The sequence below is a fragment of the Pyxicephalus adspersus genome, chromosome 9 (genome assembly GCF_032062135.1).
Source record: "Pyxicephalus adspersus chromosome 9, UCB_Pads_2.0, whole genome shotgun sequence".
Lineage (NCBI taxonomy): Eukaryota > Metazoa > Chordata > Amphibia > Anura > Pyxicephalidae > Pyxicephalus > Pyxicephalus adspersus.
In genome coordinates this window covers 24,806,482-24,812,941 of record NC_092866.1, presented here as the reverse complement: position 1 = coordinate 24,812,941, position 6,460 = coordinate 24,806,482, and the positions used below count along the sequence as shown (strand labels likewise).

Genomic DNA, 6,460 nt, shown 5'->3' with positions numbered 1-6,460 from the left:
ACAATTTAAAAAAAAAAATTTCATGAAAAACAGTGGATCACTTTTGGTACAGAAATCTAGACCTCAGTGTAACGCTCAGGTGGTTAAGGTTGACAGGGACTCATAATTAAAGATTGGTACCCTGAAAATCTATCTTTTTTTTTTTGAATTTTTTTACCTCAATAGTGACACAGGGTGTAGAGTGTTGGAGGAGTAGATCGGTAGCTCTGGACCCCTACGATTTTCCTACTACTTTGTAGGAGCATGCAGGTTGTAAATGTGTAATGTCTGGATCCTGGGCTGCCATCTTCAACAAAGTATAACACAATAAATAAAACAGCAAACAAAAATAGTTAGTGGTGTTGAGCAGACATGTTTTCCTACACACAGATCATTACATAATGCTGTCAGCTATGGTTTGTATGCTTTGATTTACTTGAAATGATGGAAATTGCGCTCCAAAGTTAATGTTAGGGCCAGTGTAAGCTTTAAAATGGCATCCTTGCTTCCTGTGTACCATCTGAGCCTCACAGATCAATTGGTATCTGTAACATCACAACAAATGAACTCATAGTACAGCTGGAGCCACTGGGTGATGAATTATGAGATGTGTCAGGGAACAAAAGCAAAACAGGCAGATGCAGGTGTAACATATTGTGGTGCCATGTGGGTTTCTGCTAACGACAGACTGAATATACCTGGCAGTGGGCATGCACACATGTGAAGCAGCATTGATAAGTGTCAAAGGGGAGTCAAACAGTTTGTGGCACAGGGACCCCCTGCAATCCATGTCTTCCAATGTCTGTCATATATAAACTAATATGTAATTTGGCTTTATTTTTAAATTTTAATCATTTTAATTGAAACCGTGTATTTGCAAAACAGAGTATTTTGTAATTTTAACAAATTCAGAATAACTACTTATGCATTACATTACTTTATCATGTTATTAAGCATTACGGTTTCTAGGTTAATATGCCTTTGAGTAATACCAACCAGATTGTATTCACTGCAATCTATAAACTTTCTATATCGTACCCCAACAATGGAAAACATTCTCAGGGTCTGAAAAACTTTGGTCAAGTAAAGAAACACACACTTCTTCAAATTTCAATATGCGACAGTGCATGCCTGGTCCTAAGTCATAGGAGATTGTGGGTTCAAACTGAGTATTGTAGTTTGGCTGCGTACACATGTGCAATAATTGTTGTTGAAAACAAATGATCTACGAAAGATCGTTCGATAATCGTTAACAAAAAATGTGCACAACGACTGGTCACCGACAAGCAAGGAATCTCGCTGGAAACGAACGACCGTCCCAGTGGATCTGATTGGGCGACAATTGTTTGTAATCTATTGTGTGCACGGTCGTTCAGTGATCGTGGATTGTTGTGATACTCTTTCTCCTGTACATGTCACTTCCTGCATTGTTTGAACGATCGTTCACAAACGATTGCTTAAACGGTCAAATCTAGTGTGTACATTATTGGTGGATTGGTGGATTATATTTGAACGATCGTATCATTACAGGATGTACAGAATTGTGCACAATACGATCGTTCAAAATAATCGGGAATATTTGTAAATCATTCGTTTTCAAACGATAATTACTGCACGTGTGTACCTAGCTTTTGATTTGCCCTACTCAGTGGAACAGATACATTGATGTTTAGATTATTAGGAAGGTAAGCTTTACAATCAGTTTCATTCATCTGCCTATTTTTGGTTTCCCCTAATCCACTGCTAGTGTCTACATACAACAATGGCCTAGATCTAAACTACTAGTAAGTGCTAATGGAATTACCAGAATCATGGAGATCATTTGTTGCAGTATTACAAGCTCAAAAAGCTATGTAATGCCATATCCCTTAATTACCTAAATGCATTTATTAGTCTGGTCTACATAATACAGTAACAATATAACTGTACACACTCCAGATTTCTATCCATAGAAACAATCTTTTGTAATGGTTTTCAGTGACAGTGGAACAAACAACAATGTACAAACAGCACTGTTCAGTTCTATGGAACGGGGAGGGGCGAGGATGAGGGAGTGGCAGCCCCTGTGTCATTCACTATAGGAAATTACAGCAATCAACGCCAGTTGGTCGTAAAATGATCCACCTGGAAAATTACAAAATTACATCATAGCTACATTAAATTTATATAAAATATAAATATTTTTCACTATGAAAAATAAAAATTAAAAATAAGGTATACAATTTGTAGATAACTGTATTCAACAAAATGACCAAACTGGAAATCAGCACTCTGGAGTAAAACACTGCTACTCCACCCTCCTGTACAACACAACTATTTATTCAAACATCTTCAATAAATATATTACAGGCTTTTATATTATAAACCAACTTTAAATGTGTTTATTGCTTCTAAAAACCATGTTAGCTATGTGGAGCTTTCTTGCATATTTTCCCAAATGCAGTTATTTATTTTTAATCTGAACTGATCACGCAATCAATAACTATTTAGCTATAAACTTACACCTGTTTTTTTGTGTGGCACATAAAAATAAGTACACAAATCACTGGAAATGTACCCTTCTGCTTTAAATTAAAACCATAAACAGCTTTTTTTCTTTTTTTTCTTTTTTATTTTTTTAGTTTATAAGCTGTAAACTTGTTCAGAAATGAATTTTACAGTACTGAAATGAATCCTAACATCCATGCAGAGGAACCTAATAAATGACCACATAGAGCAATACATCCAGAATAAGCCTGGGGTGTCATGTGCCTCTGCAAGCACTGGTCATATAGTTAGGAAATGAAAACTACTTTAGCTAAAGTAAGCGTTAATTATAAGCCTTCAAGTAAGTCAATAAAAGGTTAATGTGAAGTCAGAGGATAAATTATTCCCTGGCATTGCCTCACTCTCATTCTAAATGGCCAACATTATACCTCCTGTTTTTAATCAATAGATTTTACTGTAATGCTCTAAGCATTGATCTGGAAAACGCCAAGTATTCCGATGATGCGTTTCTCAGAGCAATAGCAGCAAAGAGATTACACAACTCATCTAAATCTGTTTTTCTTTTCTTCTTTTCACCCTGTGATTCTTGTGACTAAAAAGGTTACCATTTATTTGTTTTTGGTTTTTGTGGTACACATAATTCACTTGAATTTGTAAACAGAAATTCTGGGAAATGAGAATTTGATGGGAACCTTGGGGAGGTGGTGAACTTTCAAAGTATCTAATAGAAAATAGCCTAATAACCTGCAATTTGTCAGCCTCTCTCTAATTTTCTCAACTGATTTACCCCTGTGTATTTTTGTTGCAAGTCGCAGAGACTGAACCCTTCATGCCCCTCTTTCCATAATGGTGGGAAGTCTGACAGCTGATTAGTTCTGAGTGAGTGACCCTTGAGACCTTGATCACATGGTAAACTCCTGAAACTTGCATAATAGCAGATACCTGAGCACAGTGAAGACGTGTTTGTCCAGCATGCTGATCTCACGTACGCCCTGGCAATTGTAAACTGGAGGCTTACAGCAAGCATATAAGATTCCTGTGCTGTCCGGTACACAAGGCTGCATCTCACAATAGCGTATTTGGTTTCAAAGGCAGCCAGGGTAGCTTTCGTTGCAGTCGGTGTACAAAGCTTGCTTTATTTTCACAGCTGAACAATACAAAACAAATTCTTCAGAGTATGATGTCTCATTTGTTCTGCTGAGTTAGTCTGCAGTTATATGTGCTCACAAAGCAAAGATCTGTTGTATACTCCTATAGTGAACATATACATCTTTGTATGTAAGAACTAGTCTATTGATCCACTAACCAAGGCCACAACACTGGAAACCATATCTGTGAAAATTGAAGGTCTTTAGTTCCAAAGGAATGCACACTAGATGATCCTGAAAGCAAATCAAAACAGCAATGGGGAAAGCTATACAAACCTTCCACTACAGAGCTAGATCAAAAATAAAAAAAAGTATTGCATAAAAACAAAAGAAATCATAGTGGCACATAACCCCCAAGATGGTTAAAATAGGAAGTAGTTTTCAAAGGAGCAGTGCACTAATATAGATAAATCTAAAAAAGAAAAAAAAACAAGTATGCATTTCAAAATATACTGCTTAATACTTGGCGTGTCATTGAAAACAGTAACATTTAGTTTTGCATTCCTGTGCCAGTTAAAACATTGCTTAGCAGCTTGACATGTTACCACAACCGCATATTCTGAGCCATGTAGTAGGGCATCCTTTGTTGAACTTTGCCTTAGCTATTTGATATTTGATTTTGTTTTTCTTGTCACTACTGTTTAAATCTCTTTGTAACACTTTCTGTTTCTGTGTATCTAGGAGTAAAATTTGTTGGGTTGCTTAAATTTGAGAAAAAACACCTAAAACGGTTGCTTAGCTGATTATTAAACTAATTATCTAATTCCTAGACCAAGAGCAAGCATGCAGCCAGTTAAACAAGTGTAAAGGTAAAAACATTTTTATCTGCTCATTAATTCCAGGTTACTCAGAAAACACTTAGGCTACACACGTCAGATGATTCTTGTCTGATAATTGTCTCAGGGCTGATGTTGGATGAGAATCTGGCATGTGTACAGTGTTTGTCGTTCATGGATCCGTCCTGGTGGATCCACTAATGACGATGGGTCCTAGTGAAAGTGAAGGGGAGAAAGCGCAGCGGGGGCCGGCTCTGTCGTTCTCCTCCCCTCTCCATAGAGCAGAACGAACGGTGCTGTATGTACAGCACGCGTTCATGAATCGTTCAGTCTTTTGTTGCTGGAAAGGACTGTGAAAGATGTTTTCCAACTATTTTCGAAAATGTATACGCAGCCTCAAGCAAACAAATTACCATCTAGGCAAGAACAATTTTTCAAAAGTTAGAAATGGCAGTATAGTTAGGAAATTAAATGGAAAAGAGTATCACTGTTCAAATTAGGATTCTTAGCCTTTTTCTAATAACAGATTCCTAGTGGATCTCCCTGTATTTACCTATACCCCTTCACCAGACCAGACCAGTCAAAATCATCATTATCACCTGTCCTATTTGCCAGTATGACTTCAGTGCAAAACAGGATCAGTCTGGTATGGTGTTTACATGATTTGAATTATTCAACTTTAGGGGATTTCCTGTATGCAGTCCACTGCTGACCCTGCCTGTTGCAAAGGGACATCACTTTGCAAAGAATACCTAATCACATACAAGGAACATGACTAGTTGGCTAAAGTTTTATCAGCTTTATCTCATTTTCTAAGCTAAAATATCCCTTGCAAGAGGAAAATTCACTGTGCCGAGTTAACATCCTATCTTTTAGTGAATACTTTAGTAACAACCCTTAGTAAATTAACCCTACTGAGTGAAAACTATTTATGGGAGTTTTTACTGAACAGCAGCAAAGCTCACTATTTTTGACTGATTTAGGAATCTGTTGTTCTGTATCATTTGTAATTTTTTTTCTAATATTACAAAGACAATTTGTAATATTACAATTTACTCATTTTATTAAAAAGTAATGCCAGCAGAAGACATGAAATGATTGCTGTTCTCTACAGTTGGTTTCAGCCACATTAAACAAACCTTGTATCTACAGATAACATTAGACTTAATGAGATACCTGAAGATGGCTGATCAAACAACTACATGGGATATTCCACTGGAAATCTGGCCATTGTCATCAAAAGGTGGTGTGACAATAGTTGCCTAGTTTACCAGCAATGAAGGCAGATTATTGTAGGGATGCCATTTCTACAACAAATCAAATTTACCTGACTGGTCACATTTTTGTAAACTAAACTCACCACTACTCGCTCAAATGCTGGCATATTTTTCATATTTCTTTTTCAGGTTCGGGATCTTCAGCCATCTTGCTAGGTCAGGCCTGAGTGACATAACTCCTGCGCATGCATGTAAATGGGACAATACTTTTATATATATATATATATATATATATATATATATATATAGATTTGGGAGTCAACAGCAGATGTAAGAAATACAAAAGAATTGCTAAACCTGACTAGGTAGACCTTAATGGGAATTGGCATGCATGGTGCAATTTGATCATGGCCAGGACTGCATTACTGCTGTCCACAGGGAGCAGCCATGCACACTCCTTGCACACTCACATATCCCAGACTGGAGGACATTTAACACATCAAGGAGTCCGTCATCTTATCAGATCAACTAATCAATACCATCGACTAGAACCCTGCCTAAAAGCATTGCTATCGCCCCTGAGTACACTTGGTAAAAGAGCCACTTCACTATACATTACCTTTGACCGTGCTACTACTGGGACCCTGGAGGTTTAGCAATGCTCCTTCCACCTAACTTGCTTCTTGCACAATGGAGGTCTGCTCTGGAAATGGTAACCTAAGGAAGCAGAAAGATTTGGCTTCAAGTCCCTTAGGTCCTTGCAAAAGAGAATCAGGTCATTTCTCTCAGCCACCTTGACTTTACTGCATGTTACTGGCCTGGTATAAATCTCAGACGAATGCTAAGCAGGACA

General features: G+C 37.4%; 1 long non-coding RNA gene across 1 annotated transcript in view; it reads right to left on the bottom strand.

Moving 5' to 3' along the window:
* The window catches only part of LOC140338657 (uncharacterized), a 17,455-nt gene extending 11,800 nt beyond the window's left edge, over positions 1-5,655 (bottom strand). The window contains exon 1 of the long non-coding RNA XR_011922291.1: positions 158-5,655. This is a non-coding gene — a long non-coding RNA (uncharacterized lncRNA). The remainder of the gene's footprint in view (positions 1-157) is intronic.
* Between the last annotated feature and the right edge of the window lie 805 nt (positions 5,656-6,460).